Here is a 12,033-nt window from a genome sequence, read left to right on the forward strand (position 1 = left end):
TAGTATTCCCATGCGGCCTCCCATCCAAGTACTAACCAGGCCTTATTTAAAAGCTTAGACCATTAGTGAAGAAGACTAAGAAGAACTTTTGAAAAAACTCAAACTCTTTCATGCTTTCTGAAGAATCTCAGAGACTTTTTAAGGCTTTTTGAAGCTCAGGCACTCTTTTTTTTTTTTTTTTTTTTTTAAAAAGCTTACAGCACCTGGTATTCCCAGGCGGTCTCCCATCCAAGTACTAACCAGGCCCGACCCTGCTTAGCTTCCGAGATCAGACGAGATCGGGCGTGCCCAAGGTGGTATGGCCGTAAGCGAATAGTGCTGCCAAAATTGGGCTATTTAAAAGGTTAGACCATTAGTGAAGAAAACTAAGAACAACTTTTGAAAAAACTCAAACTCTTTCATGCTTTCTGAAGAATCTCAGAGACTTTTTAAGGCTTTTTGAAGCTCAGGCACTCTTTTTTTTTTTTTAAAAAGCTTACAGCACCTGGTATTCCCAGGCGGTCTCCCATCCAAGTACTAACCAGGCCCGACCCTGCTTAGCTTCCGAGATCAGACGAGATGGGGCGTGCCCAAGGTGGTATGGCCGTAAGCGAATACTGCTGCCAAAATTGGGCTATTTAAAAGGTTAGACCATTAGTGAAGAAAACTAAGAACAACTTTTGAAAAAACTCAAACTCTTTCATGCTTTCTGAAGAATCTCAGAGACTTTTTAAGGCTTTTTGAAGCTCAGGCACTCTTTTTTTTTTTTTTTAAAAGCTTACAGCACCTGGTATTCCCAGGCGGTCTCCCATCCAAGTACTAACCAGGCCCGACCCTGCTTAGCTTCCGAGATCAGACGAGATCGGGCGTGCCCAAGGTGGTATGGCCGTAAGCGAATACTGCTGCCAAAATTGGGCTATTTAAAAGGTTAGACCATTAGTGAAGAAAACTAAGAACAACTTTTGAAAAAACTCAAACTCTTTCATGCTTTCTGAAGAATCTCAGAGACTTTTTAAGGCTTTTTGAAGCTCAGGCACTCTTTTTTTTTTTTTTAAAAGCTTACAGCACCTGGTATTCCCAGGCGGTCTCCCATCCAAGTACTAACCAGGCCCGACCCTGCTTAGCTTCCGAGATCAGACGAGATCGGGCGTGCCCAAGGTGGTATGGCCGTAAGCGAATACTGCTGCCAAAATTGGGCTATTTAAAAGGTTAGACCATTAGTGAAGAAAACTAAGAACAACTTTTGAAAAAACTCAAACTCTTTCATGCTTTCTGAAGAATCTCAGAGACTTTTTAAGGCTTTTTGAAGCTCAGGCACTCTTTTTTTTTTTTTTTTTTTTTTAAAAGCTTACAGCACCTGGTATTCCCAGGCGGTCTCCCATCCAAGTACTAACCAGGCCCGACCCTGCTTAGCTTCCGAGATCAGACGAGATCGGGCGTGCCCAAGGTGGTATGGCCGTAAGCTAAAACTGCTGCCAAAATTGGGCTATTTAAAAGGTTAGACCATTAGTGAAGAAAACTAAGAACAACTTTTGAAAAAACTCAAGCTCTTTCATGCTTTCTGAAGAATCTCAGAGACTTTTTAAGGCTTTTTGAAGAAGCTCAGGGACTCTTTTTTTTTTTTCTTAAAAAAGCTTACAACACCTAGTATTCCCATGCGGCCTCCCATCCAAGTACTAACCAGGCCTTATTTAAAAGCTTAGACCATTAGTGAAGAAGACTAAGAAGAACTTTTGAAAAAACTCAAACTCTTTCATGCTTTCTGAAGAATCTCAGAGACTTTTTAAGGCTTTTTGAAGCTCAGGCACTCTTTTTTTTTTTTTTAAAAGCTTACAGCACCTGGTATTCCCAGGCGGTCTCCCATCCAAGTACTAACCAGGCCCGACCCTGCTTAGCTTCCGAGATCAGACGAGATCGGGCGTGCCCAAGGTGGTATGGCCGTAAGCGAATACTGCTGCCAAAATTGGGCTATTTAAAAGGTTAGACCATTAGTGAAGAAAACTAAGAACAACTTTTGAAAAAACTCAAACTCTTTCATGCTTTCTGAAGAATCTCAGAGACTTTTTAAGGCTTTTTGAAGCTCAGGCACTCTTTTTTTTTTTTTTAAAAGCTTACAGCACCTGGTATTCCCAGGCGGTCTCCCATCCAAGTACTAACCAGGCCCGACCCTGCTTAGCTTCCGAGATCAGACGAGATCGGGCGTGCCCAAGGTGGTATGGCCGTAAGCGAATACTGCTGCCAAAATTGGGCTATTTAAAAGGTTAGACCATTAGTGAAGAAAACTAAGAACAACTTTTGAAAAAACTCAAACTCTTTCATGCTTTCTGAAGAATCTCAGAGACTTTTTAAGGCTTTTTGAAGCTCAGGCACTCTTTTTTTTTTTTTTAAAAGCTTACAGCACCTGGTATTCCCAGGCGGTCTCCCATCCAAGTACTAACCAGGCCCGACCCTGCTTAGCTTCCGAGATCAGACGAGATCGGGCGTGCCCAAGGTGGTATGGCCGTAAGCGAATACTGCTGCCAAAATTGGGCTATTTAAAAGGTTAGACCATTAGTGAAGAAAACTAAGAACAACTTTTGAAAAAACTCAAACTCTTTCATGCTTTCTGAAGAATCTCAGAGACTTTTTAAGGCTTTTTGAAGCTCAGGCACTCTTTTTTTTTTTTTTAAAAGCTTACAGCACCTGGTATTCCCAGGCGGTCTCCCATCCAAGTACTAACCAGGCCCGACCCTGCTTAGCTTCCGAGATCAGACGAGATCGGGCGTGCCCAAGGTGGTATGGCCGTAAGCTAAAACTGCTGCCAAAATTGGGCTATTTAAAAGGTTAGACCATTAGTGAAGAAAACTAAGAACAACTTTTGAAAAAACTCAAGCTCTTTCATGCTTTCTGAAGAATCTCAGAGACTTTTTAAGGCTTTTTGAAGAAGCTCAGGGACTCTTTTTTTTTTTTCTTAAAAAAGCTTACAACACCTAGTATTCCCATGCGGCCTCCCATCCAAGTACTAACCAGGCCTTATTTAAAAGCTTAGACCATTAGTGAAGAAGACTAAGAAGAACTTTTGAAAAAACTCAAACTCTTTCATGCTTTCTGAAGAATCTCAGAGACTTTTTAAGGCTTTTTGAAGCTCAGGCACTCTTTTTTTTTTTTTTAAAAGCTTACAGCACCTGGTATTCCCAGGCGGTCTCCCATCCAAGTACTAACCAGGCCCGACCCTGCTTAGCTTCCGAGATCAGACGAGATCGGGCGTGCCCAAGGTGGTATGGCCGTAAGCGAATACTGCTGCCAAAATTGGGCTATTTAAAAGGTTAGACCATTAGTGAAGAAAACTAAGAACAACTTTTGAAAAAACTCAAACTCTTTCATGCTTTCTGAAGAATCTCAGAGACTTTTTAAGGCTTTTTGAAGCTCAGGCACTCTTTTTTTTTTTTTTAAAAGCTTACAGCACCTGGTATTCCCAGGCGGTCTCCCATCCAAGTACTAACCAGGCCCGACCCTGCTTAGCTTCCGAGATCAGACGAGATCGGGCGTGCCCAAGGTGGTATGGCCGTAAGCGAATACTGCTGCCAAAATTGGGCTATTTAAAAGGTTAGACCATTAGTGAAGAAAACTAAGAACAACTTTTGAAAAAACTCAAACTCTTTCATGCTTTCTGAAGAATCTCAGAGACTTTTTAAGGCTTTTTGAAGCTCAGGCACTCTTTTTTTTTTTTTTAAAAGCTTACAGCACCTGGTATTCCCAGGCGGTCTCCCATCCAAGTACTAACCAGGCCCGACCCTGCTTAGCTTCCGAGATCAGACGAGATCGGGCGTGCCCAAGGTGGTATGGCCGTAAGCTAAAACTGCTGCCAAAATTGGGCTATTTAAAAGGTTAGACCATTAGTGAAGAAAACTAAGAACAACTTTTGAAAAAACTCAAGCTCTTTCATGCTTTCTGAAGAATCTCAGAGACTTTTTAAGGCTTTTTGAAGAAGCTCAGGGACTCTTTTTTTTTTTTCTTAAAAAAGCTTACAACACCTAGTATTCCCATGCGGCCTCCCATCCAAGTACTAACCAGGCCTTATTTAAAAGCTTAGACCATTAGTGAAGAAGACTAAGAAGAACTTTTGAAAAAACTCAAACTCTTTCATGCTTTCTGAAGAATCTCAGAGACTTTTTAAGGCTTTTTGAAGCTCAGGCACTCTTTTTTTTTTTTTTTTTTTTTTAAAAGCTTACAGCACCTGGTATTCCCAGGCGGTCTCCCATCCAAGTACTAACCAGGCCCGACCCTGCTTAGCTTCCGAGATCAGACGAGATCGGGCGTGCCCAAGGTGGTATGGCCGTAAGCGAATACTGCTGCCAAAATTGGGCTATTTAAAAGGTTAGACCATTAGTGAAGAAAACTAAGAACAACTTTTGAAAAAACTCAAACTCTTTCATGCTTTCTGAAGAATCTCAGAGACTTTTTAAGGCTTTTTGAAGCTCAGGCACTCTTTTTTTTTTTTTTAAAAGCTTACAGCACCTGGTATTCCCAGGCGGTCTCCCATCCAAGTACTAACCAGGCCCGACCCTGCTTAGCTTCCGAGATCAGACGAGATCGGGCGTGCCCAAGGTGGTATGGCCGTAAGCGAATACTGCTGCCAAAATTGGGCTATTTAAAAGGTTAGACCATTAGTGAAGAAAACTAAGAACAACTTTTGAAAAAACTCAAACTCTTTCATGCTTTCTGAAGAATCTCAGAGACTTTTTAAGGCTTTTTGAAGCTCAGGCACTCTTTTTTTTTTTTTTAAAAGCTTACAGCACCTGGTATTCCCAGGCGGGCTCCCATCCAAGTACTAACCAGGCCCGACCCTGCTTAGCTTCCGAGATCAGACGAGATCGGGCGTGCCCAAGGTGGTATGGCCGTAAGCGAATACTGCTGCCAAAATTGGGCTATTTAAAAGGTTAGACCATTAGTGAAGAAAACTAAGAACAACTTTTGAAAAAACTCAAACTCTTTCATGCTTTCTGAAGAATCTCAGAGACTTTTTAAGGCTTTTTGAAGCTCAGGCACTCTTTTTTTTTTTTTTTAAAAGCTTACAGCACCTGGTATTCCCAGGCGGTCTCCCATCCAAGTACTAACCAGGCCCGACCCTGCTTAGCTTCCGAGATCAGACGAGATCGGGCGTGCCCAAGGTGGTATGGCCGTAAGCGAATACTGCTGCCAAAATTGGGCTATTTAAAAGGTTAGACCATTAGTGAAGAAAACTAAGAACAACTTTTGAAAAAACTCAAACTCTTTCATGCTTTCTGAAGAATCTCAGAGACTTTTTAAGGCTTTTTGAAGCTCAGGCACTCTTTTTTTTTTTTTTAAAAGCTTACAGCACCTGGTATTCCCAGGCGGTCTCCCATCCAAGTACTAACCAGGCCCGACCCTGCTTAGCTTCCGAGATCAGACGAGATCGGGCGTGCCCAAGGTGGTATGGCCGTAAGCTAAAACTGCTGCCAAAATTGGGCTATTTAAAAGGTTAGACCATTAGTGAAGAAAACTAAGAACAACTTTTGAAAAAACTCAAGCTCTTTCATGCTTTCTGAAGAATCTCAGAGACTTTTTAAGGCTTTTTGAAGAAGCTCAGGGACTCTTTTTTTTTTTCTTAAAAAAGCTTACAACACCTAGTATTCCCATGCGGCCTCCCATCCAAGTACTAACCAGGCCTTATTTAAAAGCTTAGACCATTAGTGAAGAAGACTAAGAAGAACTTTTGAAAAAACTCAAACTCTTTCATGCTTTCTGAAGAATCTCAGAGACTTTTTAAGGCTTTTTGAAGCTCAGGCACTCTTTTTTTTTTTTTTAAAAGCTTACAGCACCTGGTATTCCCAGGCGGTCTCCCATCCAAGTACTAACCAGGCCCGACCCTGCTTAGCTTCCGAGATCAGACGAGATCGGGCGTGCCCAAGGTGGTATGGCCGTAAGCTAAAACTGCTGCCAAAATTGGGCTATTTAAAAGGTTAGACCATTAGTGAAGAAAACTAAGAACAACTTTTGAAAAAACTCAAGCTCTTTCATGCTTTCTGAAGAATCTCAGAGACTTTTTAAGGCTTTTTGAAGAAGCTCAGGGACTCTTTTTTTTTTTTCTTAAAAAAGCTTACAACACCTAGTATTCCCATGCGGCCTCCCATCCAAGTACTAACCAGGCCTTATTTAAAAGCTTAGACCATTAGTGAAGAAGACTAAGAAGAACTTTTGAAAAAACTCAAACTCTTTCATGCTTTCTGAAGAATCTCAGAGACTTTTTAAGGCTTTTTGAAGCTCAGGCACTCTTTTTTTTTTTTTTTTTTTTTTTAAAAGCTTACAGCACCTGGTATTCCCAGGCGGTCTCCCATCCAAGTACTAACCAGGCCCGACCCTGCTTAGCTTCCGAGATCAGACGAGATCGGGCGTGCCCAAGGTGGTATGGCCGTAAGCGAATACTGCTGCCAAAATTGGGCTATTTAAAAGGTTAGACCATTAGTGAAGAAAACTAAGAACAACTTTTGAAAAAACTCAAACTCTTTCATGCTTTCTGAAGAATCTCAGAGACTTTTTAAGGCTTTTTGAAGCTCAGGCACTCTTTTTTTTTTTTTTAAAAGCTTACAGCACCTGGTATTCCCAGGCGGTCTCCCATCCAAGTACTAACCAGGCCCGACCCTGCTTAGCTTCCGAGATCAGACGAGATCGGGCGTGCCCAAGGTGGTATGGCCGTAAGCGAATACTGCTGCCAAAATTGGGCTATTTAAAAGGTTAGACCATTAGTGAAGAAAACTAAGAACAACTTTTGAAAAAACTCAAACTCTTTCATGCTTTCTGAAGAATCTCAGAGACTTTTTAAGGCTTTTTGAAGCTCAGGCACTCTTTTTTTTTTTTTTAAAAGCTTACAGCACCTGGTATTCCCAGGCGGTCTCCCATCCAAGTACTAACCAGGCCCGACCCTGCTTAGCTTCCGAGATCAGACGAGATCGGGCGTGCCCAAGGTGGTATGGCCGTAAGCGAATACTGCTGCCAAAATTGGGCTATTTAAAAGGTTAGACCATTAGTGAAGAAAACTAAGAACAACTTTTGAAAAAACTCAAACTCTTTCATGCTTTCTGAAGAATCTCAGAGACTTTTTAAGGCTTTTTGAAGCTCAGGCACTCTTTTTTTTTTTTTTAAAAGCTTACAGCACCTGGTATTCCCAGGCGGTCTCCCATCCAAGTACTAACCAGGCCCGACCCTGCTTAGCTTCCGAGATCAGACGAGATCGGGCGTGCCCAAGGTGGTATGGCCGTAAGCTAAAACTGCTGCCAAAATTGGGCTATTTAAAAGGTTAGACCATTAGTGAAGAAAACTAAGAACAACTTTTGAAAAAACTCAAGCTCTTTCATGCTTTCTGAAGAATCTCAGAGACTTTTTAAGGCTTTTTGAAGAAGCTCAGGGACTCTTTTTTTTTTTTCTTAAAAAAGCTTACAACACCTAGTATTCCCATGCGGCCTCCCATCCAAGTACTAACCAGGCCTTATTTAAAAGCTTAGACCATTAGTGAAGAAGACTAAGAAGAACTTTTGAAAAAACTCAAACTCTTTCATGCTTTCTGAAGAATCTCAGAGACTTTTTAAGGCTTTTTGAAGCTCAGGCACTCTTTTTTTTTTTTTTTTTTTTTTTAAAAAGCTTACAGCACCTGGTATTCCCAGGCGGTCTCCCATCCAAGTACTAACCAGGCCCGACCCTGCTTAGCTTCCGAGATCAGACGAGATCGGGCGTGCCCAAGGTGGTATGGCCGTAAGCGAATAGTGCTGCCAAAATTGGGCTATTTAAAAGGTTAGACCATTAGTGAAGAAAACTAAGAACAACTTTTGAAAAAACTCAAACTCTTTCATGCTTTCTGAAGAATCTCAGAGACTTTTTAAGGCTTTTTGAAGCTCAGGCACTCTTTTTTTTTTTTTAAAAAGCTTACAGCACCTGGTATTCCCAGGCGGTCTCCCATCCAAGTACTAACCAGGCCCGACCCTGCTTAGCTTCCGAGATCAGACGAGATGGGGCGTGCCCAAGGTGGTATGGCCGTAAGCGAATACTGCTGCCAAAATTGGGCTATTTAAAAGGTTAGACCATTAGTGAAGAAAACTAAGAACAACTTTTGAAAAAACTCAAACTCTTTCATGCTTTCTGAAGAATCTCAGAGACTTTTTAAGGCTTTTTGAAGCTCAGGCACTCTTTTTTTTTTTTTTTAAAAGCTTACAGCACCTGGTATTCCCAGGCGGTCTCCCATCCAAGTACTAACCAGGCCCGACCCTGCTTAGCTTCCGAGATCAGACGAGATCGGGCGTGCCCAAGGTGGTATGGCCGTAAGCGAATACTGCTGCCAAAATTGGGCTATTTAAAAGGTTAGACCATTAGTGAAGAAAACTAAGAACAACTTTTGAAAAAACTCAAACTCTTTCATGCTTTCTGAAGAATCTCAGAGACTTTTTAAGGCTTTTTGAAGCTCAGGCACTCTTTTTTTTTTTTTTAAAAAGCTTACAGCACCTGGTATTCCCAGGCGGTCTCCCATCCAAGTACTAACCAGGCCCGACCCTGCTTAGCTTCCGAGATCAGACGAGATCGGGCGTGCCCAAGGTGGTATGGCCGTAAGCGAATACTGCTGCCAAAATTGGGCTATTTAAAAGGTTAGACCATTAGTGAAGAAAACTAAGAACAACTTTTGAAAAAACTCAAACTCTTTCATGCTTTCTGAAGAATCTCAGAGACTTTTTAAGGCTTTTTGAAGCTCAGGCACTCTTTTTTTTTTTTTTTTTTTTTTAAAAGCTTACAGCACCTGGTATTCCCAGGCGGTCTCCCATCCAAGTACTAACCAGGCCCGACCCTGCTTAGCTTCCGAGATCAGACGAGATCGGGCGTGCCCAAGGTGGTATGGCCGTAAGCTAAAACTGCTGCCAAAATTGGGCTATTTAAAAGGTTAGACCATTAGTGAAGAAAACTAAGAACAACTTTTGAAAAAACTCAAGCTCTTTCATGCTTTCTGAAGAATCTCAGAGACTTTTTAAGGCTTTTTGAAGAAGCTCAGGGACTCTTTTTTTTTTTTCTTAAAAAAGCTTACAACACCTAGTATTCCCATGCGGCCTCCCATCCAAGTACTAACCAGGCCTTATTTAAAAGCTTAGACCATTAGTGAAGAAGACTAAGAAGAACTTTTGAAAAAACTCAAACTCTTTCATGCTTTCTGAAGAATCTCAGAGACTTTTTAAGGCTTTTTGAAGCTCAGGCACTCTTTTTTTTTTTTTTAAAAGCTTACAGCACCTGGTATTCCCAGGCGGTCTCCCATCCAAGTACTAACCAGGCCCGACCCTGCTTAGCTTCCGAGATCAGACGAGATCGGGCGTGCCCAAGGTGGTATGGCCGTAAGCGAATACTGCTGCCAAAATTGGGCTATTTAAAAGGTTAGACCATTAGTGAAGAAAACTAAGAACAACTTTTGAAAAAACTCAAACTCTTTCATGCTTTCTGAAGAATCTCAGAGACTTTTTAAGGCTTTTTGAAGCTCAGGCACTCTTTTTTTTTTTTTTAAAAGCTTACAGCACCTGGTATTCCCAGGCGGTCTCCCATCCAAGTACTAACCAGGCCCGACCCTGCTTAGCTTCCGAGATCAGACGAGATCGGGCGTGCCCAAGGTGGTATGGCCGTAAGCGAATACTGCTGCCAAAATTGGGCTATTTAAAAGGTTAGACCATTAGTGAAGAAAACTAAGAACAACTTTTGAAAAAACTCAAACTCTTTCATGCTTTCTGAAGAATCTCAGAGACTTTTTAAGGCTTTTTGAAGCTCAGGCACTCTTTTTTTTTTTTTAAAAGCTTACAGCACCTGGTATTCCCAGGCGGTCTCCCATCCAAGTACTAACCAGGCCCGACCCTGCTTAGCTTCCGAGATCAGACGAGATCGGGCGTGCCCAAGGTGGTATGGCCGTAAGCGAATACTGCTGCCAAAATTGGGCTATTTAAAAGGTTAGACCATTAGTGAAGAAAACTAAGAAACAACTTTTGAAAAAACTCAAACTCTTTCATGCTTTCTGAAGAATCTCAGAGACTTTTTAAGGCTTTTTGAAGCTCAGGCACTCTTTTTTTTTTTTTTAAAAGCTTACAGCACCTGGTATTCCCAGGCGGTCTCCCATCCAAGTACTAACCAGGCCCGACCCTGCTTAGCTTCCGAGATCAGACGAGATCGGGCGTGCCCAAGGTGGTATGGCCGTAAGCTAAAACTGCTGCCAAAATTGGGCTATTTAAAAGGTTAGACCATTAGTGAAGAAAACTAAGACAACTTTTGAAAAAACTCAAGCTCTTTCATGCTTTCTGAAGAATCTCAGAGACTTTTTAAGGCTTTTTGAAGAAGCTCAGGGACTCTTTTTTTTTTTCTTAAAAAAGCTTACAACACCTAGTATTCCCATGCGGCCTCCCATCCAAGTACTAACCAGGCCTTATTTAAAAGCTTAGACCATTAGTGAAGAAGACTAAGAAGAACTTTTGAAAAAACTCAAACTCTTTCATGCTTTCTGAAGAATCTCAGAGACTTTTTAAGGCTTTTTGAAGCTCAGGCACTCTTTTTTTTTTTTTTTTTTTTTTTAAAAAGCTTACAGCACCTGGTATTCCCAGGCGGTCTCCCATCCAAGTACTAACCAGGCCCGACCCTGCTTAGCTTCCGAGATCAGACGAGATCGGGCGTGCCCAAGGTGGTATGGCCGTAAGCGAATAGTGCTGCCAAAATTGGGCTATTTAAAAGGTTAGACCATTAGTGAAGAAAACTAAGAACAACTTTTGAAAAAACTCAAACTCTTTCATGCTTTCTGAAGAATCTCAGAGACTTTTTAAGGCTTTTTGAAGCTCAGGCACTCTTTTTTTTTTTTTAAAAAGCTTACAGCACCTGGTATTCCCAGGCGGTCTCCCATCCAAGTACTAACCAGGCCCGACCCTGCTTAGCTTCCGAGATCAGACGAGATGGGGCGTGCCCAAGGTGGTATGGCCGTAAGCGAATACTGCTGCCAAAATTGGGCTATTTAAAAGGTTAGACCATTAGTGAAGAAAACTAAGAACAACTTTTGAAAAAACTCAAACTCTTTCATGCTTTCTGAAGAATCTCAGAGACTTTTTAAGGCTTTTTGAAGCTCAGGCACTCTTTTTTTTTTTTTTAAAAGCTTACAGCACCTGGTATTCCCAGGCGGTCTCCCATCCAAGTACTAACCAGGCCCGACCCTGCTTAGCTTCCGAGATCAGACGAGATCGGGCGTGCCCAAGGTGGTATGGCCGTAAGCGAATACTGCTGCCAAAATTGGGCTATTTAAAAGGTTAGACCATTAGTGAAGAAAACTAAGAACAACTTTTGAAAAACTCAAACTCTTTCATGCTTTCTGAAGAATCTCAGAGACTTTTTAAGGCTTTTTGAAGCTCAGGCACTCTTTTTTTTTTTTTTAAAAGCTTACAGCACCTGGTATTCCCAGGCGGTCTCCCATCCAAGTACTAACCAGGCCCGACCCTGCTTAGCTTCCGAGATCAGACGAGATCGGGCGTGCCCAAGGTGGTATGGCCGTAAGCGAATACTGCTGCCAAAATTGGGCTATTTAAAAGGTTAGACCATTAGTGAAGAAAACTAAGAACAACTTTTGAAAAAACTCAAACTCTTTCATGCTTTCTGAAGAATCTCAGAGACTTTTTAAGGCTTTTTGAAGCTCAGGCACTCTTTTTTTTTTTTTTTTTTTTTAAAAGTTTACAGCACCTGGTATTCCCAGGCGGTCTCCCATCCAAGTACTAACCAGGCCCGACCCTGCTTAGCTTCCGAGATCAGACGAGATCGGGCGTGCCCAAGGTGGTATGGCCGTAAGCTAAACTGCTGCCAAAATTGGGCTATTTAAAAGGTTAGACATTAGTGAAGAAAACTAAGAACAACTTTTGAAAAAACTCAAGCTCTTTCATGCTTTCTGAAGAATCTCAGAGACTTTTAAGGCTTTTTGAAGAAAGCTCAGGGACTCTTTTTTTTTTCTTAAAAAAGCTTACAACACCTAGTATTCCCATGCGGCCTCCCATCCAAGTACTAACCAGGCCT

At 41.8% G+C, this 12,033-nt stretch overlaps 36 non-coding genes across 36 annotated transcripts; all 36 read right to left on the reverse strand.

Moving 5' to 3' along the window:
- Positions 1-191: 191 nt before the first annotated feature.
- Positions 192-310, reverse strand: LOC143709411 (5S ribosomal RNA). The gene has a single exon (XR_013194160.1). It is a non-coding gene; the product is annotated as a 5S ribosomal RNA (ribosomal RNA).
- Positions 311-472: 162 nt separating this feature from the next.
- On the reverse strand, positions 473-591 carry LOC143709460 (5S ribosomal RNA). Its single transcript, XR_013194205.1, has one exon. It is a non-coding gene; the product is annotated as a 5S ribosomal RNA (ribosomal RNA).
- Positions 592-754: 163 nt separating this feature from the next.
- Positions 755-873, reverse strand: LOC143709412 (5S ribosomal RNA). Its single transcript, XR_013194161.1, has one exon. It is a non-coding gene; the product is annotated as a 5S ribosomal RNA (ribosomal RNA).
- Positions 874-1,035: 162 nt separating this feature from the next.
- LOC143709413 (5S ribosomal RNA) lies at positions 1,036-1,154 on the reverse strand. The gene has a single exon (XR_013194162.1). It is a non-coding gene; the product is annotated as a 5S ribosomal RNA (ribosomal RNA).
- A 170-nt stretch (positions 1,155-1,324) lies between these two features.
- On the reverse strand, positions 1,325-1,443 carry LOC143709414 (5S ribosomal RNA). Its single transcript, XR_013194163.1, has one exon. It is a non-coding gene; the product is annotated as a 5S ribosomal RNA (ribosomal RNA).
- Positions 1,444-1,806: 363 nt separating this feature from the next.
- LOC143709415 (5S ribosomal RNA) lies at positions 1,807-1,925 on the reverse strand. The gene has a single exon (XR_013194164.1). It is a non-coding gene; the product is annotated as a 5S ribosomal RNA (ribosomal RNA).
- Positions 1,926-2,087: 162 nt separating this feature from the next.
- Positions 2,088-2,206, reverse strand: LOC143709416 (5S ribosomal RNA). The gene has a single exon (XR_013194165.1). It is a non-coding gene; the product is annotated as a 5S ribosomal RNA (ribosomal RNA).
- A 162-nt stretch (positions 2,207-2,368) lies between these two features.
- Positions 2,369-2,487, reverse strand: LOC143709417 (5S ribosomal RNA). Its single transcript, XR_013194166.1, has one exon. It is a non-coding gene; the product is annotated as a 5S ribosomal RNA (ribosomal RNA).
- A 162-nt stretch (positions 2,488-2,649) lies between these two features.
- LOC143709420 (5S ribosomal RNA) lies at positions 2,650-2,768 on the reverse strand. The gene has a single exon (XR_013194168.1). It is a non-coding gene; the product is annotated as a 5S ribosomal RNA (ribosomal RNA).
- A 363-nt stretch (positions 2,769-3,131) lies between these two features.
- LOC143709421 (5S ribosomal RNA) lies at positions 3,132-3,250 on the reverse strand. Its single transcript, XR_013194169.1, has one exon. It is a non-coding gene; the product is annotated as a 5S ribosomal RNA (ribosomal RNA).
- Positions 3,251-3,412: 162 nt separating this feature from the next.
- LOC143709422 (5S ribosomal RNA) lies at positions 3,413-3,531 on the reverse strand. Its single transcript, XR_013194170.1, has one exon. It is a non-coding gene; the product is annotated as a 5S ribosomal RNA (ribosomal RNA).
- A 162-nt stretch (positions 3,532-3,693) lies between these two features.
- Positions 3,694-3,812, reverse strand: LOC143709423 (5S ribosomal RNA). Its single transcript, XR_013194171.1, has one exon. It is a non-coding gene; the product is annotated as a 5S ribosomal RNA (ribosomal RNA).
- A 371-nt stretch (positions 3,813-4,183) lies between these two features.
- On the reverse strand, positions 4,184-4,302 carry LOC143709424 (5S ribosomal RNA). The gene has a single exon (XR_013194172.1). It is a non-coding gene; the product is annotated as a 5S ribosomal RNA (ribosomal RNA).
- A 162-nt stretch (positions 4,303-4,464) lies between these two features.
- Positions 4,465-4,583, reverse strand: LOC143709425 (5S ribosomal RNA). Its single transcript, XR_013194173.1, has one exon. It is a non-coding gene; the product is annotated as a 5S ribosomal RNA (ribosomal RNA).
- A 162-nt stretch (positions 4,584-4,745) lies between these two features.
- LOC143709449 (5S ribosomal RNA) lies at positions 4,746-4,864 on the reverse strand. Its single transcript, XR_013194195.1, has one exon. It is a non-coding gene; the product is annotated as a 5S ribosomal RNA (ribosomal RNA).
- Positions 4,865-5,027: 163 nt separating this feature from the next.
- LOC143709426 (5S ribosomal RNA) lies at positions 5,028-5,146 on the reverse strand. The gene has a single exon (XR_013194174.1). It is a non-coding gene; the product is annotated as a 5S ribosomal RNA (ribosomal RNA).
- Positions 5,147-5,308: 162 nt separating this feature from the next.
- LOC143709427 (5S ribosomal RNA) lies at positions 5,309-5,427 on the reverse strand. Its single transcript, XR_013194175.1, has one exon. It is a non-coding gene; the product is annotated as a 5S ribosomal RNA (ribosomal RNA).
- Positions 5,428-5,789: 362 nt separating this feature from the next.
- LOC143709428 (5S ribosomal RNA) lies at positions 5,790-5,908 on the reverse strand. The gene has a single exon (XR_013194176.1). It is a non-coding gene; the product is annotated as a 5S ribosomal RNA (ribosomal RNA).
- A 372-nt stretch (positions 5,909-6,280) lies between these two features.
- Positions 6,281-6,399, reverse strand: LOC143709430 (5S ribosomal RNA). The gene has a single exon (XR_013194177.1). It is a non-coding gene; the product is annotated as a 5S ribosomal RNA (ribosomal RNA).
- A 162-nt stretch (positions 6,400-6,561) lies between these two features.
- LOC143709432 (5S ribosomal RNA) lies at positions 6,562-6,680 on the reverse strand. The gene has a single exon (XR_013194179.1). It is a non-coding gene; the product is annotated as a 5S ribosomal RNA (ribosomal RNA).
- Positions 6,681-6,842: 162 nt separating this feature from the next.
- On the reverse strand, positions 6,843-6,961 carry LOC143709433 (5S ribosomal RNA). Its single transcript, XR_013194180.1, has one exon. It is a non-coding gene; the product is annotated as a 5S ribosomal RNA (ribosomal RNA).
- Positions 6,962-7,123: 162 nt separating this feature from the next.
- LOC143709434 (5S ribosomal RNA) lies at positions 7,124-7,242 on the reverse strand. The gene has a single exon (XR_013194181.1). It is a non-coding gene; the product is annotated as a 5S ribosomal RNA (ribosomal RNA).
- A 373-nt stretch (positions 7,243-7,615) lies between these two features.
- Positions 7,616-7,734, reverse strand: LOC143709435 (5S ribosomal RNA). The gene has a single exon (XR_013194182.1). It is a non-coding gene; the product is annotated as a 5S ribosomal RNA (ribosomal RNA).
- Positions 7,735-7,896: 162 nt separating this feature from the next.
- Positions 7,897-8,015, reverse strand: LOC143709461 (5S ribosomal RNA). Its single transcript, XR_013194206.1, has one exon. It is a non-coding gene; the product is annotated as a 5S ribosomal RNA (ribosomal RNA).
- A 163-nt stretch (positions 8,016-8,178) lies between these two features.
- LOC143709436 (5S ribosomal RNA) lies at positions 8,179-8,297 on the reverse strand. Its single transcript, XR_013194183.1, has one exon. It is a non-coding gene; the product is annotated as a 5S ribosomal RNA (ribosomal RNA).
- Positions 8,298-8,460: 163 nt separating this feature from the next.
- On the reverse strand, positions 8,461-8,579 carry LOC143709437 (5S ribosomal RNA). Its single transcript, XR_013194184.1, has one exon. It is a non-coding gene; the product is annotated as a 5S ribosomal RNA (ribosomal RNA).
- Positions 8,580-8,749: 170 nt separating this feature from the next.
- On the reverse strand, positions 8,750-8,868 carry LOC143709438 (5S ribosomal RNA). Its single transcript, XR_013194185.1, has one exon. It is a non-coding gene; the product is annotated as a 5S ribosomal RNA (ribosomal RNA).
- Positions 8,869-9,231: 363 nt separating this feature from the next.
- On the reverse strand, positions 9,232-9,350 carry LOC143709439 (5S ribosomal RNA). Its single transcript, XR_013194186.1, has one exon. It is a non-coding gene; the product is annotated as a 5S ribosomal RNA (ribosomal RNA).
- Positions 9,351-9,512: 162 nt separating this feature from the next.
- Positions 9,513-9,631, reverse strand: LOC143709441 (5S ribosomal RNA). The gene has a single exon (XR_013194187.1). It is a non-coding gene; the product is annotated as a 5S ribosomal RNA (ribosomal RNA).
- Positions 9,632-9,792: 161 nt separating this feature from the next.
- LOC143709442 (5S ribosomal RNA) lies at positions 9,793-9,911 on the reverse strand. The gene has a single exon (XR_013194188.1). It is a non-coding gene; the product is annotated as a 5S ribosomal RNA (ribosomal RNA).
- Positions 9,912-10,074: 163 nt separating this feature from the next.
- Positions 10,075-10,193, reverse strand: LOC143709444 (5S ribosomal RNA). Its single transcript, XR_013194190.1, has one exon. It is a non-coding gene; the product is annotated as a 5S ribosomal RNA (ribosomal RNA).
- Positions 10,194-10,564: 371 nt separating this feature from the next.
- On the reverse strand, positions 10,565-10,683 carry LOC143709445 (5S ribosomal RNA). Its single transcript, XR_013194191.1, has one exon. It is a non-coding gene; the product is annotated as a 5S ribosomal RNA (ribosomal RNA).
- Positions 10,684-10,845: 162 nt separating this feature from the next.
- LOC143709463 (5S ribosomal RNA) lies at positions 10,846-10,964 on the reverse strand. The gene has a single exon (XR_013194207.1). It is a non-coding gene; the product is annotated as a 5S ribosomal RNA (ribosomal RNA).
- A 162-nt stretch (positions 10,965-11,126) lies between these two features.
- Positions 11,127-11,245, reverse strand: LOC143709446 (5S ribosomal RNA). Its single transcript, XR_013194192.1, has one exon. It is a non-coding gene; the product is annotated as a 5S ribosomal RNA (ribosomal RNA).
- Positions 11,246-11,406: 161 nt separating this feature from the next.
- LOC143709447 (5S ribosomal RNA) lies at positions 11,407-11,525 on the reverse strand. Its single transcript, XR_013194193.1, has one exon. It is a non-coding gene; the product is annotated as a 5S ribosomal RNA (ribosomal RNA).
- Positions 11,526-11,694: 169 nt separating this feature from the next.
- On the reverse strand, positions 11,695-11,813 carry LOC143709452 (5S ribosomal RNA). Its single transcript, XR_013194197.1, has one exon. It is a non-coding gene; the product is annotated as a 5S ribosomal RNA (ribosomal RNA).
- Positions 11,814-12,033: the final 220 nt, after the last annotated feature.

The sequence above is a fragment of the Siphateles boraxobius genome, unplaced genomic scaffold (genome assembly GCF_051911475.1).
Source record: "Siphateles boraxobius isolate OS27281-9 unplaced genomic scaffold, OSU_SipBor_1 455, whole genome shotgun sequence".
Taxonomy (NCBI): Eukaryota; Metazoa; Chordata; class Actinopteri; order Cypriniformes; family Leuciscidae; genus Siphateles; species Siphateles boraxobius.